Raw genomic sequence first — 20207 nt, forward strand, 5'->3', positions numbered from 1 at the left:
GTCGCAACATTTTTCAGTGCATGAACAACAGGTCGCCCACATGACACAATATGATGTCATCATCAAAACATCCATGAGGAAGGAGACTACAGTAAATCAGACAGCACTGACGGATTGAAATTTAAAGTGAAAAAAAAAAAAAATCTGGGTTAGAAGCATAAAAAAATGTTCACAGTTTGCTCATTACTGGATCACTTCTACCCAGTTCCCCTGGTGTTGCTGCTAATGAGGACGCATGGTTCTGGGTCAACTATAAAATCATGGAGAGTCATGGTGAAAAACACCTCTAATTATTTATTTACCATAAACACTAAATATAAAATAGATCTTGCTCATCCATGAGCCGCAGTGGTCTATCAGTCGCGGGTGCAGTGGTGCTGTCTGCACCGTAGAAAGGTGCATGGGGGTCACTTCTAAACTAGTTTTAAAAACAGGCCCCAGCATGGACACTGACTCATGAAACAAACTCAGAAATGTTTTGAACTGGAATCATATAATCTTCTATTGACATTAAGTGCTCAAAATACCATTTTTTTCACCCACATACACACAGACACCACAGCCGGTCTCAGCTGCTGCTTCTTGTCTCCGGTCCTCCAGGAGATGCAAAAACACGGGCGCAAACAGCACACTTTTAGGTCAATAAAATGTGCCTGTGATTTCATGGGTTTGATGTGATGAGACTCAATATTTTGGCAGCATGACGCTCTTTAGCCTGGAAACATCCATATTGCGTCGCTGTATAGTCACAGCTTATGGTGACTACGGGAATTTATTTTATTTTATTTTTTCACAAATTAGTTTTTGGAATAACTGAAAAAAAAGTCAACAATATAAATATTGTATCATCATACAAGGTTACGTTAAAACAAGCAGGAATCAATCAAAAATGTCAAAAGTATCTAGCACCAGTAAAGAAGGGACTTTAAACTGTGCATTGGCTGTCAACAGTAAAAAGAACTTACCACCAAAACAGGTGATAGAATCTTTTGAGGGCTCTTGAATGAGGGGCTAGTGACCCTGAGTTGGTGCCTCAGAGAGCGACCAGAGCAGAGATGGACGGAGCATGGAGCCTCTCCCCAGCACACTCATACGACACATAAAACAGAGAACAGTGCGCGCTCACACACACAGTAGTTTATCAGCAAAGAATGATCTGACATTCACACGCTGTCAAAGTCTATTCTCACATTATAAAGGTCACATTCACAGGACCAAGGACTGTCTAATTGCACATTTCATACAATCTTGAGTCCCTGAATGGAAAGTCTGAAAGCATTTCCAAAGATAAAAAAAAAAGCAATATGGGCGCACGATATTATGTCTCCCCCAAAACACACTCGGCGGTGTCATTGGCATTCAAATTATAGAGTTTATTTTCCAGCTGATATACTTTAAACAAGATAATCATCAGCAGGAGGAAGTGAGGTAGAACTTTCATTGAACAAACAATCATTATTTTATTCATCCTCCAGTGGGGAGGCGGAATATTAGAGGAGGCGACTCAGGTGCAGGAGACGCTACATCGGCTATATGGGATGCACATTACACTGTCTTGCTGTCACTCACATATAAGTAATAAACTCAGATTCCATCTCTTCATTATGAAAGAAAAAGGCATGAGTTACCATGAGCCTGTGTTTATCCATATGTATAAATGCCAATAGAATACGCGTATGCTTTTATTATTGTCTTTGCTATCGGTAGCGGTGCAGTACTAGTAGTACAGCATACGGACAGAGCTATTACAAGGCTTCATTAAGATTGAATAAACTGAGCTAACAATCATGAAACGAAGAGACGCTCAGGCGTTCGGCGGACACTCAAAGTAGAGCTCCTGCTTCCAGATGTGGTATCTTTGTCGTTGCTTTCTTTTACTGTCTTCTTCTTCATGTGTAGCTGAGAAACGGTGCAGTTTCCAGTACTAAATAGGTCCATTTCCACTCTGGCTAGGGAACATCTCACCCCTCAGTTGAAGGTAGTTGAAGGCCATGGGTTCGACTCTCGAGTGGATAAAATAATCTACTCGTTTGTTCGTGAGGTTGAACGGCAAACTCCAGCTAATGAATTAAACATACTGGTGTGACACTGACAGGTTTGTGTTTCGGCACCCAACGGTTCCACACAAGCATGAATAACACATCCGATGAGAATCTGTCACAGCGGGGAGTCCATTCTGTGAATGTGTTTGCATGTGTTAGCTGAAAATACCACACAAAGAAGCAAAAAAAAGAAGAAAAAAAAAGAACATACAGTACATAAACTCAAGAACATGTACTTCACAAGTTAGCCACTACTCCGTTGTGTAGCGTTTACAAAAAACGAACATTGTATAAAAAGAATCAAAGATGGATACATTTAAAAAAAAGGATTGTACGAGGAAAAACATGAAAAGTAATGCAACATGTAAAAGTAAACGTAGTAATTTTTAAACATTTTAAATCACAAAAAAATAACACGACACTGCTAATCCAAATGCTCAGAAAAGAGGAAAACAGTGAGCGATATCTTTCTACCTCCATCTTTATGTTATTGAGTAGCCAAAAGTGCCTCCTGAAATATGTGAAGAACAAACGCTGTGTGCCGAGTCTCTGCCAGATGACTGAGCTCCCCCACTCTATTTGGGTGGGACACAAATGAAGCAGTCATGATGTAATGTTTTTCCAGCGACAACTTATCGAAGAAAATATTCCTGAAAAATGTCCATGAAAGGTCAACCTTAATAAAGGTAGGATTCCGGTATCGATGCGTTCAACATCCATTCAGTTTACTGAATTAGATTCTGGTCTTCATATGATCATGAATTAGGATTTTTAAAAAAGTATTAAATTAAAACCAAAATATATTTACTTCTGCAGCAAAAGTGAGTCATGAAAGTTTATGGCGTACCGACACAACTCTAGAGTTCAGTTAGCATCAAGCTACATTGTGCTAATAGTTTCAAATTATTTTAATGTTTCCGAGGTTTTTTTTCTAGCAGTTGTACGGAGCCCCAGAACTGACATGGCAAATATAAAAATTCAAGCGTGCACATGCTTTAGTAACTGGAGAACTGCTGGTCAAAGTTCCCGACACTACATTCTTTATTAACATTAATTACATAATAAAAATAAAGAAAAGAAACTAACATGTTTTAATTCGCTGAAAGAACGTAAAACGCTTCACTGTATTATCTTGTTTCGAGTTGCGGTCTGCCGGACATTTCTTCTCCGTTGTGTCACTGCGAGCGTAACGCTCCGTCTAAACGCACTGCAGGTGGCTTGACTGTGATTCACGGATGAGTCAGATAGCTTGACTCCAGTCTTTGAAGAGTGGCCATCGTACCCGGATTTCAACCAACTGACTGTCGTGAGGGCCCCGAACCGCGCCTTCCCCAATCGCTTTGAATTGCTCTATAACATAGTCGGATTAACACTGCATCTTGTCAAAAGCCACGTCGACTCTTCTTCATCGATACATGCGGGTAACCGAGCGCTTACTGGAGGAATTGTCAAAGTACCAAACATATGGACCTTGTTAAATGGGGCTAGAGGTGGCGCTCGGTGGCGAGCGCCTACTTCATGCCCACACATTTATATTTTGTCGCGTGCGTTTTACTTGTTTTGTGGGAACGATTTCCTAAATCGTGTGCACACTTTTTACCATGTCTGGTGAGGCGCTCGTACATTTGGAACATGAAGTTTAACCTGATTTTTATGTCAGACAGGTGCATCTGTTCAGCTAAAATGACTGAGCCTCCAGAGGTTAGAGCTTCAAATGAGCTGTAGCTCAGGTGTCACTGGATACAAGTGCTTGTCTCGAACTCGCTGGCAGTGAGAACTAGGAAGCAAGTAATGCAGTAGTCCAAATCAAAGACTCAAGAGGAAGGATGGGGAGAAATCCTGGGCTGAACTGTCAAGCACAAATAGGTCCAAAACCTATTTTTTTTCCACTTGAAGTGTCAGATTCCTGCTTCAATTTGACCCATCATGGAAGTAACTGGGGGCCATCGCAGAGAAGAATCCTTCCTGAGCTGCTGTAGAATCACACGTGCTCCTCCGTCCGCCGAGATGCTTGCCCACTCTTCCGCACGCAGACATATCCGTGTCATTACTATGACAACAAATGTTGTTATGACAGCAGATGATCACTCTCCCAGCATTCCAATCCATTCATTAGCCTGAAAAGTATCACTTTTGTCCAGCGTCTCCGGTCCATCCAGACCCGCGGTTATCTCACCATCATTAAATATCACAGGCGCTCTGCGTTTCAAGGCGTCACGTCTAATGACAGTGCGCGCTCGGCATGACGAGTGGAGCTTTTCAGCGCCACCTTTGACGTCGTCCAAAACCATTGATGATGGTCGGATGACTGCGAAGCGTGAGTGACATTTCCTGCGATTAAAATCTCTTCTGCTTCGGCCCAAATACGCAGGAAATTCTGGAGATGCTGCTTGACTCAGTTACGTCAATTCGGAGACTCGGCAGCAGGAGTCGGTAAATCCATATTTGGGAATCCATCATTTTCTACAGCTGCACAGTGTTTTCAGAATTATCTTGCTAAAACAAATATTAGTCACAACTCATGAATTCATCACCACCATCTCCAAGCAATTTTAAGAGTTTTCTCTAGTGAACTCTGTGATGGCAAGAGGCTCAACCATCTTGAAGTCCTGCTCCTGACCCCTGACAGTAAGAAAGTGGGGAGATTATATCTAGATTTTTAATGCAGTTTAACTGATCTATTACCTCAGTCCTTCTCAAATAGTTGAGGAGGACCAAGGCGATGCCAGGGGGGGGCGCAAGTGACCTCGGGGAACATCCTTTTTTGCCGTACTAGAATAAAGTAGAATAATTGCACATCCACTTTTGGACATTTCAGGTAAATTGATGCACTTTAACTCTTTTCTGTTACAGACAAAAACAATACTACTTACTAAAGTAATTCTTTATATATGGATGGATGGACGGACGGACGGACGGACGGACAGACAGACAGACAGACAGACAGACAGACAGACAGACAGACAGACAGACAGACAGACAGACAGACAGACAGACAGACAGACAGACAGACAGACAGACAGACAGACAGACAGACAGATAGATGGATAGATAGCAAAAGCCCATTGGTTGTTCTGATGATTTCAGCTTGCTACTGTGGCAACGATTATTTTTCTGAGATCGAGATGTTCATTAGAAACACACAGGTGGGCTACTTAACTTATTCTTGAAAAGCGTTTTGGGGCGGGGGGGGGGGGGGGGGGGGGGGGCTAAGAGTCTTCAGTCCTTCATTTTGCTCAACTATTACTGCTAATAACGGGAAGTGTAGGTATAATGTGCCCCAGAAAAATGTTCACTATGTATTTTTTGTTCATTTCCGCTGCCACCGTGAAATGATCATGTGACCTGCTTCTTGGATTTTAAAAGATAAATACAAATATAAACTAGAAAATATAATTCAAATATTCGCAGCTTTTATTATTATTATTATTATTATTTGGTAAAACTGTTATCCATTTATAATAATAATAATAATAATAATAATAATAATAATAATAATAATAATAAAAGAAGGTTATAGATTTGAGATAGATATAGATTTTGACATTCCAAATATAATAGCGAGAATCATGACAGTTCTTCCCCTGAGGAGGAATGAGTGAGATCACCAAATTTGGTGATATTCTGATTAAAAATAACTGTTCCAGTTATTGCAGTCACATGGAGGTCAGACTTGACAGTGTTATAATTATAGTATTATAATTACCCCTCGGTCCTTTTGGACTGGTTTCTGGGGCTATTTCCAGCTCTGGGTGGACGCTCTTGTGCTGATGTCCCTGTTTTCTTTGACTTTATACAATAGATTATTCGTGTTTGAGGCACAATTACTGGTTTATACAGACGCCTCTTTGTCTTGCTAAGTCATTGTCCTGGAAAGTTCTATGCAGGAAAATGGATGGCGTTGAAGAAACCATGCTGCACTGTTTGCTCTTCACAGCAACATGGTTGCTTGTGTGTCTAGTCAGTTACTCATCACAACATAGAGCGACTGAGGGTCAATCGTTTTTAAATAAAATGACCAAACCCAAGGCCTGTGGGCCACAACCAGGGAGGGACACGTGACGACAGCTGACCCCGGATATTTCCACGCAGTCCACTATCAATAGGAAACTCATCTCTCCTCAAATATCAAGTCCCAAATCCGACTGCAAAGCTGTTTTTGGAGCATTTTTGTCCCTATCTTTGCAGTAAATATTAAACCAGTTCACGACCGCTAACAAAAGTAATCTGACTAACCAAATAATGCTGTGGTGCAGCTGATAATGTCAGGTATGTGAGGAATTTTGGTCTGGTATCTCCATTCAAAAAAAAAAAAAAACTTTAACATTATGTCCAGACTTTATTTAAAAAAAAGGTTTGATTTCCAGGACAGACTCAAGGGATTATTTTTTTGAATTGTCAAGTTGGTTTTCAGTTTTAATTTCAATACCACTGGTGCCAGAGAGAAGTAAATAATACATGGCCTGGCAGTGGAGATGCCTGTTTCAAGAGTGGACAAGAGCCAAGACAAGAGAGAGTGGACGCAAAAGTGGAACAATAGATGTCATTGATGCTTACACAAGACTTCCTAGTAAAATATACAGTCGATCCCTCCAGGACTTTTTTTTTCATTGTTGCGGCAAAAGATATCTTTATTTTTATTTATATTATTTATATTTATATTTGTATTAAAAGAAATACATAAAAGTAAATACAAAATGAAAAGAAATATTGATAAAGTAAGTTCATTTTTTTATTCCATGAATAGTGTCCGGACTGACGGGGTGTAGTAAATGCTAGTTGTTTTGTTGCGCAGCTCATCACAAGGGGCGGAGACTGACGGATGTTTGGATGGGCGGAGTCTAAGAGATAAAGGTGGCAACTGCCGATACGTTCCACAGGGTCGGGATGTAGTGTCCGAAATTTCATTTAGAGAGATGGCTCTCGCGGTCAGCCATGTTTGTTTATGTCTTCCGCGTGTACTGTTTAGGTGACGGCGTGTTGACCTACCGAGTTTCACATTTTAGTTCCGTCTCATATACATTTAAAACATCGGAATTTGGACATTTAAGATTCAGAATAGTTCACTTTGTGAATCGCAAACCTTGGCGGCAACATTTGTGGGCAAATGTGAGCTGAGGGAGGGAATATGATGACACACATGCTGCGTAGAGGGGCGGCGAAAGTGACTAAAGTGATTGGCGGAATTGCGGGGAAGGTCGCGGTGTTTGGACAAAATTACAGTGCCACACAGAACTGGCAGGGATTGGTTGAAACTGCGGTAATAGTTGTGGTAACAACTGGTTTTGTCTAAACTTTGTGCTAGCTTAATGCTAAACCAGATAAATAATACTTCTGATATTAACGTTTTGTTTGTTTATAAACAAAAAAAAGGATTCAGTAAATGATGCATAATGGACAGACTGTAACTTTCAAGTCTTTCACATCCACAAACCATACGATCAAGAGAATAACTGCAGAGAGAACAGATGACGGAGGAGCGAAGCTGGAGAGAGATGAAATGAACGTATTTAAAGAAGCATCAAGAAGGAGCCAAATAGCTTGATATCCCACCCCACTTTCTTTTAAAAGATCAAACGCACCATGACGCATCTCCCGATGAGAAAACCAAATCAAACCGTCAACCCCCCGCCACCTTTGACCACCCATCACACAACAGCGCCATTAATAAATCTGCATCTACTCCATTTTTCAGGAGGAACACGCCCAGCGACGGCGCCGACTGTACTCTCTCGCAAATAAAACAGACTTGTAAATCATTCTGAAGTCCCGCACGGATATCAACATTTCCTTAGAAGGCTGCTTCATTTATTTTTCAGACATGCATATTTAACAGTTGCTCTCACTTCAGGGAAACAGGCCACTTCATGGATCTCGTTCCAGGAATTCATCAGTTCTCTGTCAGAGATCGTGGCAGCCAAATATGTCTGTGTCAGAAGTCAAAAACATAAAATGAAAGCTGGAGGGAAGTGGGACACACTTGTGATCAATGGGGCTCGCAGCGTGATAAACCACAGGCCAGTCAAGAAAACACTCCCGAAAAAGTTATATATATATACAGAACATATATTTCAAGGAACTCAACATGACACGTCTACTGCTGTTTTTTTAGAGAAACGACTGCATCCCTTTGTCCCATTTTTCATCTTTGTTTCTCTGCATCTTGGTCTTTGCAGCCTAGATTTAGGATTAGCGCCCACAGAATCCGATAACCTGCGATCACACAGTGTTGTCGCGCTGCTTTCTATTACTGACTTGCATGAAGGAAAACGGTCTGTAATAAAGGTGAACCTACTTTCAGTGACGGGGTTTTCACACGCCGCCACTCAGGCCTTGCCATTCTTCCATCTTGCACTGGTTATTCTGGGATGACTGGGTGCTGATGAGATTACTATCCTCACGTCTGGATTAGTTAGCATGCAGCAGCTCTAGATGTCACTCATGCTGTGAGCCAGATCTCGCCACTTTGGCTTTATCTACAGTGCAGTCAACAGACCACACAGAGAAGAGAGAAAACAACACGGTCTCCTGTTAAATCAGCCAAAAGAATGCCGGCGTCAGTGTTTGGCCGGCTACAGAGGATCAGGTAAAAGCTTAACTTGCACACTTGGATTTAACACCGTCACGACTCCCACAGCAGGGATCAAGGATAGAGACATGGGCGTGCAACGCTCAGCTGAAAGTGACCGGCAACACAGGTGCTATAAAAACACAAGAGCGAGACAGATCTGACTGTTCCTGGCTGGATGTCAAAGGTGAGGAAACACTCGATAAATAGACAACAAGGAAAAGAGATGAGCGGCTTCTGGTCGTTTTAAGTCACAACTCTGGTGGCTGGTGAATGCAGGCAACCTGAGGCATAACCTGATGTGAGCTCACCACAGGCCAACACATCTTCATTGTCTAACTTCCAACAACCCACCCTCGCACCCATGGCACAACATATTGACATTGGGAAAATGGACTTTAGCGTCCTGATCTCACGACAAATGCAGCCTTCCACGTGGCATGTTGACGCAAAGGCGTGCAAAACGTTTTCCTTCCCGTGTAGCGCTCCAGGCAGGGGAGAACGCAGGGAGCGTGCGGCATCACGATATGCCGCAGGAGGCGAAACATGGGCTTCAATTGAGAAACATTGAGCGCTGCCTCTGGCGTCAGTATAGAAAAGCTCAATATATGACACCATGGAACTGAGGATCAGCGATGCCAGTATCACAACCTTTTTCAGTAACAAGTAATCTAACGCGTTACCATTTCAAACAAAGTAATCAAATTAAAGTTACTTATCTAAGTCACTGTGTGTTACTATTGCTGCCATTGTCAGGAAGCAAAGCCTTAGCATTCGCTTTCTACAGCTGCGTCTTTGGGCATGACGTCATGTGCGGGACTCGCCAGTCACGATTTCAACACACAGGCAGCTCACGTGTGAATCTGCCGGTGACACGGCAGTAAATAACAGAGGCGTGAGGAGAGAGATGCGCGTTTCTCACTGAAAATACAGCCACAACTTTGAATAGTGTCTCCTATAGATGACAGTATTAACTCTGCGGAGTCCACCAACGCTCAGAAATGACCTGTTAAAGAGAGCGAAATAATTTTTTCTTTGGTGCAGGATGAAACGGTACTGATGTGATGTACTGATCCGCTGCGACGGAACGTAGAGGCAAGTAACAGCAGCCACTTAAGTGCAACTACTGCCTCCAGGTGGCCAACAGGAGACGTGACACACTGAGGCTTAATAAACTTTTTCCTTGTAAAATAATGATGAAAATAATGGGGCCTGGCTCCCATTCTCTACATTTTATTATATGAATAGCAATATATCACTTTGGTTTGTTTTTCATACTTGTTGCTTTTTGTGTAATTTTCACTCCAATGGGTTAGAGTGAGTCAAAGCAAAACATTGACTGTACATTAATATCACTGAGATTGTGCGAAAAAAAATGAGCCCAAAGCCCTCCAACCTCAAAATTGACATGAAAGATATTGTTTAGGCAATGAGAGCTGTAGTCGGCTGTCAAGCGTAACTTGACAAGTAACTTGTAATCTAACTTAGTTACTTTTAAATTCAAGTAATCCTTAAAGCAACTACGTTGCTTTTTGAGAGAGTAATCGGTATTCGGATTACTTTTTCAAAGTAACTGTGGCAACACTGCTAAGGATGTGTTTCTTTCAACTGCTTGCAGGTCGGGGGCAACCAGGACAGGCCAGCGACCCACCAAGAAAGACAGCCGCTCACACACGCAGGTGCCAGCAGTAGGTTCTTTAGATCGATGGGGACAAGTGTGTCAACCACCTGGATATTTTGACTGCATGTCAATAGCTTCTTTACTACATTGTTGGTTACCCCAAAAGACCACGCCCTTGGAAGCTGGTGGCAAGGTGTCATTACAGAGCTTCCTTGAAACTTTTGCAATATATATTTCATTATAGACAAAAAATTTAAAAAACTCATCATCATTGTGTGCTTCCAATATATTTTTTTTATTGTGCAGTTTAGATTTTGACAATGGAAACTGAGCCACTGATGTGCCACACGGTGCCGACTTACACCAGATCCGTCCAGCATTACTACATTCTTCTGCAGTGCAATGAATCATGTGACATTTGGTTGTTTGTTGTGCATATACCACAGACTAAAATGTTTGATTATTTTAGTAAAAATGAAGGTTACTTTAGGTTATTTTATTTCGTTCTTGAGAGCACTTACACCATAGCTTAGTCGGTGGGATCCCCACTGACCATGGCAATAAAGTTGATTCTGCTTCGGATTCTCTCGACTCCAACCCGCACACTAGTCGCAGCGCTTCAGTGTGCTACAGTTCCATTGAAGGGAAGGTGCAAACTGGAGTTCAGCTTGACTTGCATTAACTCTATTTGCTGCATGAAACCACCAACACGTCCGGTTCAGTTTAAATCACCCCTCCGCTTCTCTTGTTTTCCAACACATTGCTTTGAGTCAAAAACATGACACTGAAACCAGAGTCAGAGTCTGTTGCTTCAGATGGACCCCACATTGAGTTTGGCTTTAAATTGCTGCACAACATTTGCAGACGGTGTTGAACTTCAGAATCAATCAAACAGCAAAACAATCGCTGAATATACGTATCTGGAAGATTTGGGGTCCCACCATGAAAGCCCCAGATCAAAGAAGTGTGGACTTGCGGCGGGTTGCATCATGTGGGGGCAGAGCTGCGACTCGTCTGCCGCAGAGCTCGGTGCAGACAAACCTGCAGCTGTGCAGCAAAACCCAAAGATTCCTTGATCTTTTGTGTCTCCACCACCATCACCTCATTTGAACAAAGCGTGTCCGGCTCGACATCCACGGGGCGTAAATCGCAGAAACAAGACAAATGCAATTTGTCGCAGGGTCCACTCCATCAGCGCCCGGCGCAATTTCTTCTTTGAGGAAAAGGACGCATCTTCATAAGAGACGTGGCCGCTTCATAAAGCTCTAATTTAGCTTGTTTTTCCGAGCTGGAGCTGCAGGAACACACCCACCAATCTCCACCCGACCTCCGCAAAGAACTAAAACACAGGGTGTTTTCCCTCAATGCAGCCATAATGATACCTTACTATTTATGCGCGGCAGCTGGTGGGCGGCCGCGCTGAAAAGTCACATTAGTCTGCCTCCTTCATTTGCCCTCTGAATCCACCCAGGAACCTCAAGTTTTAGTTTAATATCAAGGTCTCGGTTAAGATGCGCACGTCTCCTCTGGAGTGCGCTGATAGCATTAAGCTATTCTTTGATCAGTGTGTAAAGAGCATTTCATCAGATGAAAGCAAAGCAATTTATTGCTAAAGCATATTAAAAAAAAAAGAGCTTCGGAGAGAAACAAAGTACTGAACAATGGATGGAGAGATCAAACACGCAAAGATTAGCTGTGGGGGAAAGCTGCAGTATGCGTATTTGATAAGAGTTGATTTAGACTTAAAAATGCAGTTCTTCTTTGCAAGAGAGGAAAATATCTTCGGCTGTAACCTGACAACTTTATTTCCAAGAGCGGGGCAGCGAGGATGAGGATCAACACTGGAGGTTGAGGTGTCGAGAAGCCGGTTTCTTAAGCCTGGTTTCGCTCCAGATTAGCGCTTCCATGAGGAAGGAGGAGAGGCAGAGGAGTGGTTCCAGATGTTCCAGATATTTATAGAAACAGGAAAGAAGAAAGGGGTGTGAACCCTGACCTCCATGGAAAGCATCTCTGTGCTGTGTTATCAAAGTTGACTACAATCTACTAGTGTCAGTTTGAGTGCTCCAGCCAGGCAGACACCTCACCAAGAGATCGAGCCAGTCAGTTAAAGACAAACTGGACTCTGTGAATTTGCTAAACAAAACACTGAACTCTGAATGACTCTTTAAACGGCAGAGCGGAGGCAGCAAGCCGACAGGTGAAAGACTCACTTCAAACCAGACAACATGGAACATAGGGCTGTGCATCAGCAGGGATCTTGCAATATGATATGATACATTGCAATACTTTAAGTTCAGCAATATACTGTATTGTTATCGGAACCATCATTTTAAGAGAGAAAATCTGATCATGAAGTACAATATTACGTGCTTGAAAATGAGTTTATTGCTATAACGTCAGTCCAGTTAGACTTCCACTCCAACAAGGAATTAAGAAAAAAACATACTAAACCCATCACAAATGCAGCAGCACAACCAAGTATCTATGTATTAAATATCAAAACAAACAACTTAAAATATCAAGACAATATCACACACATCAAGTATTGCGATATTTCACCAAAAATATTGATACAATCTTGTGGAATCAAGTATTACGATATTTGAGTCTTTCGATATTTTCATACACCCCGAATAGAAATGTGAAAAATAAAGCGGACTGGCTAAATAACTTTTTCACAGGTAATGCTTCCCTCTACTGCATGACCGAGTGCCCTGAGAATCCAACATCAGCTCTGGAACGCACCAGCTGTGAACCCGCAGCCAAGTGGGAGAGGCAGTGCTGAAATGCGACGTAGTGAAGTTTGTTACAAGTTGGTGTAACAAAGAAAAATATGAACCAAAAAAAAATGCGTGGGCAACATATGGACCACGGCCATAAAACAAGAGCTCCCCCTTGAGACTTTCTCATCATGAATCTCTTCAGTCAGCGACAAGTATCAGCCTTGTTTTACAGTTTTATACTCAGACAAGGAGGTAAAGCTCACTTTCTACCTCAGTTTAACAGCCTCTTGAGGTATAATTTCGCGTTGAAAGATGAAGGGATCCATTGTTTCTGACTCTTGGACTGGATTGACATTCATGAGTGTTATAGTTCAAAGCCAAGGATTACGAGGGTCCTTGAACACACCTGGGGGCGTCGCAGGATGGCGGTGGGGTGGATTGGAGCACCGTGGACGTTTCATCTGTTTCTGATCTGTTCGTGTGTGAGCAATGAAGAGTGGGAGACGGATTTGTGCGTCAGAGTGTGTGTCAGCTTCACGAAATCTAATGGAAATCTTGCACCATCCGGTACGTTGAGGATGTCGATAGTTTTATGTGTGAAATGAGTCTGTTAAAGTCGACGAATACATTGAGCTTATTTAGTTTTACCATTATAATCCCTTTTATAATCAAATTATTATGGTGAAATACACACGCACGGTAACACAGAAGCGCATCAGCCAATATTTACCTTTCGTCATCTGTTTCCAAAATGTGCAGACAGTTCACTCGGATTTCTAATCTGTTAACTAGTGGTGAATGTCAAGGCAATATGGTCCACCATGTTTTGTTTTCTCTCACACTTGTTCCCCCCAGTTCATGATGCCGAGCAGCTCAACACAAAACAGCACTGAAACGGAGGGTAAATCTTCAGTGAAACTAGCGCTTCCTGCTTTACGAAGTCGTGATAATCCGACACTTCTGCCGCCACAACTACGATTTAATCAGGATAAACGCAAAAACACCATCAGTTTGAGAAGAGGAAATAAGGTGAGATCGTGATTTTTCTTTTCAAGCTCTGTTTCCCCGAAGGTGTCTGGCAGATCCAGACCTATTACTGTTTGTGTTAAGAAGGATTTAATTTTGTTTTCCTCAAGCGAGACTCCTAAAATGGCAGAGAAAATTAATTGTAAAATGACTCGAGGCTGTCTGGGCATGTTGGAGTTCAATAGTGTCAGGCTAGGGAGCAGAATGAAAACAAGTCATTGATCTTTGATATGGGACAACATACAACTACAGTATATATATATATATATATATATATATATATATATCCTCTATGTGTGTGGCCGCTGCATGTGGGAGGGGTTGCCGAGTGAGTGACGTCTCTCCAGAAGTGAAGAGGTGCCCGGTGCGTGTCCAGCTCTGAATGTGCGCTTCTGTGCAGTTTGGCTGTGACAAAATCATAAACCAAGTCACGCTCTGTCCCAGACTCGCCTCATCCCTGTCCCAGCTCCAGCCCACAACAGGACATCAAACCCTGGAGTGAGCGCTCCAGCACCTCCCCTGTGACACTCTACCACGGTCCAGTGCGGAGACAGGAAAGGTTTTACACCTCAATATGAAGAAAAAACAGTCAGTAAATGTAGCTAACGGACACGTCTGCATACAGAGGCTGCGTTATACACAATAACAAAGCGGGTCGTGGGTCAGCTGATCGGTCCGTGCGCGTTATTTTTTTGGGGGGCTTTTTTCGCGGGCGTTCAAGTTCTGGATTTTCGTTCGAAATCCGAAGCAAAAAAATCACGAAATTTTTGTTCGAATTCCGGGACGTTGTTCGAAAACCGAGCCACCACTTTGGGTTTTTTTTTGTTTTTTTTTACTTTATAAGATATGAAGACAGATCATGGAACACCAGAAGAATTTCTGTTTGAACACAGTGCTTTAAATGGGCCGGTAGGTAGTGATGGGCTGATGAGGCTTCATGAAACAGTGTCTGCATTTATAGAGCCCACTAGATGGCACTCTAGATACAAATGAATCAAAGTCTTTAGTTGTATATGAAATTTGCCACCTCATGAGCTGTAACAATAACAACAACACTGTTTCATGAAGCCTTATCAACTCATCAAGACCATCTTTTTCCGCCAACAGAAAAAAAAAAAAAACATGGAACGGAACGCAGCCACTGAAGAAGCGATAGAGACAAGTAAATCTCTCTCCGATCTGCAGACGTCCTGAGGCGGTCCGTCTCAACGGTCTTCGGTCATTATGATGTTTCTTTTGGGATTTTTCCATGAAAAACACGTTCATGTCCACCTCCATGATGCGTTATGTGTTTCCCTTTTTTTCCGATGTTTCCACTTTGTTTTAAAACGTTTGATCAAGTGAGATTTCATCTTTAAAAAAAGAGATTTTTCTGAGTGCATGGCAGCGGAAACCCTGCCTGTAGTTCACTCGTGGCATGATCACGATTACATTACGTTGAACTGAACAACCTATGAGCCTGAGGGTATTTTAAACTTCAATGAAAAGTCCAATTCCAAGAACAAAATCAACCGAAAACAAGAAATATGCAAGAAGGATTCTTCTAAAACGTCGTACTGCGATTATCATTTGCATTAGAAAGAACATCACTAGCATAAAGAAACAAAACTACCTTCATCCTTATCCTCATCTCAAACATCCTTTCAGTCTTTAGAAGGGAAAAGTGGTGACATACGACTCTTGTGCTTTGCTTGCTTTTGCTCCGCCTGAGATTTAGAAAACTAGCTGCTGTATGGCAAACTTGGAAGCCGTATTGACAATGGACTAGTGGATTCAATTCCCGGTGAGGGAACGTGTCCTTGGGCAAGGTCCTGAGCGCGACATGCTGATCCACTTTAGCTTGCCTTCGATAGAAGTGCCGGCAAAACGGAAAAATAGAAGAGAAGCCACTTCCTCGCTTGAGACAGAAACTTTTCCAGTCTCGGAAAATAATAAGGCAAACTTAAAAGATAAACAAATAAAGTAATTAAATCTGTCTAACTCAGTTGAGATGTGATCTTTGTGTCGTTTGCCCAGTGCTTTCGAGAGCGCGGAAGCCTTTGTCAAACATTATCAAGGTACAGTAAATAGATTGTCGAAGTTAAATATTGGTTTTTGGCTACTGCTGCTCTCCAACTTGATCCATCTATGCATCAGAAGAAGCAACACCCAGAACTATGTGTCCTGTTCCAAGTGCGTCATTGGGCAAAGCACAAGACAGTCGGAGTGAAGTGGGATTTTTAGCTGGTGTTCCTCTCCAGATCAGCCGGTGACAAGATCTAAATGGGCAACCTTAATTGACTGAAGCTGTCGCGCTCCAAAGTCTGCACCACCTGGCTGTCTAACAGGAGCACAGCTGGCCGTCCATGTGCGGTCAGCAGGAAACAGACTCCTGTTGTATCACCGTGACAGTGTACGTGAGAGCCACAAGCGCGTGCGCGCGCGGCTGATTCCGCTGCGAAACTTGTTAATATTTTCATGTTCTGCTTCACAGATTCTTAAATGGTCCAAACCATAAATTCCCTTTTTTATTGACAATCTAACACAGTGACGGCTCCATAGACGCGTATGCACCGTGATAGGACCATGCAGATCCAGGGCGACGCCTCGGGACCCCTCGCAGTGAACCAGCCTGGACAACAGCCTGCCACCAACTGTCAGCTCATAAAGGCACAGTTAAACAGGACAGAAAACCATTTTATCATGTTGAATTTCAGTGACACATAATGCTACCGATACACTTTAAACTCCTGTGTTCAAATAACAACAGACCAACAATAGACCAGCTTTTGACACCAAAATATAAGACCTAAATATGGAAATATTCAATTTTACTCATCTGTCGTTTAAGTCCAACATTTCCTATATGGTTATAGATATAAAAACACAACTTTAAAAAGGACCAAAGTGGTGTTATTTCAGATGTATTATACTTGGAGAGAGCTAAAACAATAGATACAATGGGGAAAATAATATGACAAAATAAATTATTGATCGTGAAAGAGAAATCAGATGTAGAAAACAAACTTAGTATACAACAAAAAAAAATAAAAAATAAAATAATAATATACTGTATGAAGATAATCATTTGGCAGGGTAACAACAGAAATCTCAAAAGTATTTTCATAAAAAAAATAAAAGCAACAATTAATAATCAATTCAAAATTTTTTCATGAAACTAATTTGTAATGTCGTTGAACAGAATTACATTTATGAAGAACAAACATTCATAAAAAGGTGTAGCAAGATTAACAAAACAAAGAGAGCATTTAAAAAATGAAATCGAAATGATAAAAAACTAAATTAAATAAATATAACGTGAGAAAATAATACATTAAATAGGTACATACAGACCTTCTCACATAGCAGAAATTCAATTTAAAACGCACCTAAAACTTCATCAGCAACAGAGCATGACATTGTCATGACTCAGAAATATGAGTGTCCAAGTGGAGTGGACAAAATCCTCTCAAACAGCGGAGGTTCGGACATAGAACCATTGTTAGTGAGTCGAGAATAAAACCAGTACCTCCTGGGTTGTGAGTCAGGACTGAAGGAGGACTATGAATGTAAGCACAGGGAGACTGAGCAGTAAAATGAAAACAAATCAGATTGGATTCTGATCTGAGGTTCAGGCTATAATGTGCTTACGAAAGTGTCCATTTACTCAAACTCCACTGTGCTGACAACTAAGGAGCTTCTCATTCCCATCCTGATCAACATGATGTTTACTCTTAACTGAAGTTTGACCTGCTGCTGCCACAATCTTCAGCGCATCAGATGATAGCGCTGTAGCAGGGTCGGTGAGAGTTGGGGATACGTAAGCCTTGGGTAGGTTTGGGTTAGGGTCATCTGACAATGAGTCCTCTATGACGGGGCACCAGTGACTCATCTCCACAGCCTCTGCTTCACCATCGGCAGGAACCTTCAGACAATGGTCCAGTTATCCCTGTGGCTTAGTCACATGAGCCTCAGACAGATACAGTACGGGACAGTTTCGATGAGCTGTCCATCCCACTTCCGACACCAAATGCCACCTAATGACGGATGCAATACCAAAGAGCTGACTCAGTGGTACTGGATAGTTTTCTGAAGCCTGTCTTTCTCACAGCGCTTTCATTTCCTCGTTGTTGTTTCACACCTCAAATGCACCCGTGACAGATATGGAATGTGAATGCTGAGGCTGCGAAGCTACAACAAGAACTCATAAAAGAGGAAGGGCGAGTGAGTCGTAAATGTCAAGTCACACTTTTGACAGGATAAGTCAAACTTTGAAAGTTTTTTTTTTTTATTTTCTTAGGTTGTGGTGCATCTGGTTTTACAGATCCACCCAGCCAAGTTTACAAATTAGCCTCCTGAAATCCTGAAGGGACAAACGTCAGCGAACAGTTGAGTTAAATAAACTGCATCTATTGTGAATTCTAGGTAGGCTTTTTTTTTTTTTTTTTTTGGTGGGGGGGGGTTTAGACTTCAATCGGGAGGTTTAGACTTTGATTTAGCCCTGACAGCTGGCTTCAGAAAACTCATGAATTTTTAATTGAGGTTCTTATCTGCCTGGTTTAGCTTTCAGTTTGCGGTGTTCCACATTGAGTTTAGAAAGTAGGAGGGCGGATCCGGGCTCTTTAGTTTTGATGGAATAGTTTCAGGTACAGCGGCGTTTGTATTGTTGTTGTTGGGAAATTTAGTCATATACTATTTTGGTTTCCAATGAAGCCATGTTTTCCTGGAGTTTTCTGAGCAATGAAAAAAAAATACTCCCCTCATTTTAACATTTTTCACAAAGGTCGTATGCATGGCTTCGACAGCTCATCTTCAACATCCGGCAAATGCGCCTCCTGTGATCGCTTCAGCTTTTGGAGGTCAGATTCTGATCATCCATGCTTCACAACCCAGTGACAGATGTGCTCAGGTCATGTGCCTCGCTTGAGCTACGACTGACCCTGAAAATTGGACTAAGAATATTCATGTATGTGTCCTTGGAGATTTTGGAAGCGCTCTCCCGCTCGCTCACTTTCATGACCGTCACATGACCCTCCCCGCGGCACAGGCGGGCAAAAAGCCGCACCGTACTGTAAAAGTGCTTCCAGATGGCTCCCGCGTCCTTTTACTGCGTGGTTTCGGGTGAAGTGGGTGACGCCCACTCCGGGCATTCAGACGCCGACCGTAGCTTGGGAGCGCCAAACACATCCTTATCACTGGACAGGATGAAAAATGCAGGACAAAAGAAAATAAAATGAAAACTCCAGTTTGTTTTGTAGGTCCTTGTAAAACTAACACTTCTTTCACCTACGTACATTCATGTAGGACATTAAAGTTTCCAATTAAAAGTAACTCACAGCAAATGAAGTGCTTTAACAAGTCAGTTGTGTAGCAGAACTCACTGAAATATAATGCAATGGAACACAAAGTGGAACAGGTGCAACGCCATTTCGGGCATAAAGCACTGTAAACTTGGAAGGTTGTCGACGTGCCCGGCTTTTGGGGCACTTCAAATGAGTGCATATATGTATGGCTCCTGAGGGCCACGTCAAATGAAGTAATGGGTCTTGGATGTAACACTTGTGATTTTGAGTATCCGTTCACTGAGTGCATCATGAGGAAGACAAGTTTCAGCCTCATCTCTTCGTCTGCTCAGCTATTTGACCGCTGGAAACATTTCCCTTCAGGAGGAATCGCTTTGCTATCAAAATGACCTTTTTTTTTTATTGCCCAGAGAGTTAACAAGCAGTTGTCTCGGAAAGTTGTCCACCTCTCGAACGATGAGATTTACCTTCACCTGCTGGGACTAAACAAGAGACTATAAAAGAATAAATCGATGGATTGGTGAGTTTTATTTCCGTTCCCCAGCTAAAGTTATGTTTCACCTTTTTAAATGTCATTGTGTATCACTGAAATTGACAATATTATACTAATCCTGATACGATATGAATTTGCCCGAAGTGCACACATCATGTTACTAAGGCCGGTATCGTTCGTTTAAGCCGACAACGTTAGCTCATGGCGCTTGCTTTTCTTTGAGAGGGATAGAGTCATTTTTTTATCATATTTTGTCAAGATTTATATTGAATCAGCAGAGCATATTCACATTAAAGTGCAAGTGAACTCATGTTCTAAAATACAGCATGAAAAATGAAACATGAACAACATGAGCATTGTTTCATATTAAGTTACATGCGTTGGCTACTTCATGTCTTTGCAGCTTTAAAATGTTATTTAGATTTTTGTGCGTGGATTACACCTGAAAATCA

At 42.0% G+C, this 20207-nt stretch overlaps 1 protein-coding gene across 12 annotated transcripts in view; it reads right to left on the reverse strand.

Moving 5' to 3' along the window:
• cadm1b (cell adhesion molecule 1b) overlaps positions 1–20207 on the reverse strand; it is a 280874-nt gene that overhangs the window by 168249 nt on the left and 92418 nt on the right. Inside the window, exon 1 of one of the 12 annotated variants that reach the window (XM_053873483.1) lies at positions 8338–8942. The exons of the other annotated variants lie outside the window; for them this stretch is intronic. The gene's annotated coding sequence lies outside the window, so the exon portion shown is untranslated. Of the gene's footprint in view, positions 1–8337; positions 8943–20207 lie in introns of those variants that run through there. 12 annotated transcript variants of the gene reach the window in all.

Source organism: Synchiropus splendidus, chromosome 8 (assembly GCF_027744825.2).
Source record: "Synchiropus splendidus isolate RoL2022-P1 chromosome 8, RoL_Sspl_1.0, whole genome shotgun sequence".
Classification (NCBI taxonomy): Eukaryota; Metazoa; Chordata; class Actinopteri; order Syngnathiformes; family Callionymidae; genus Synchiropus; species Synchiropus splendidus.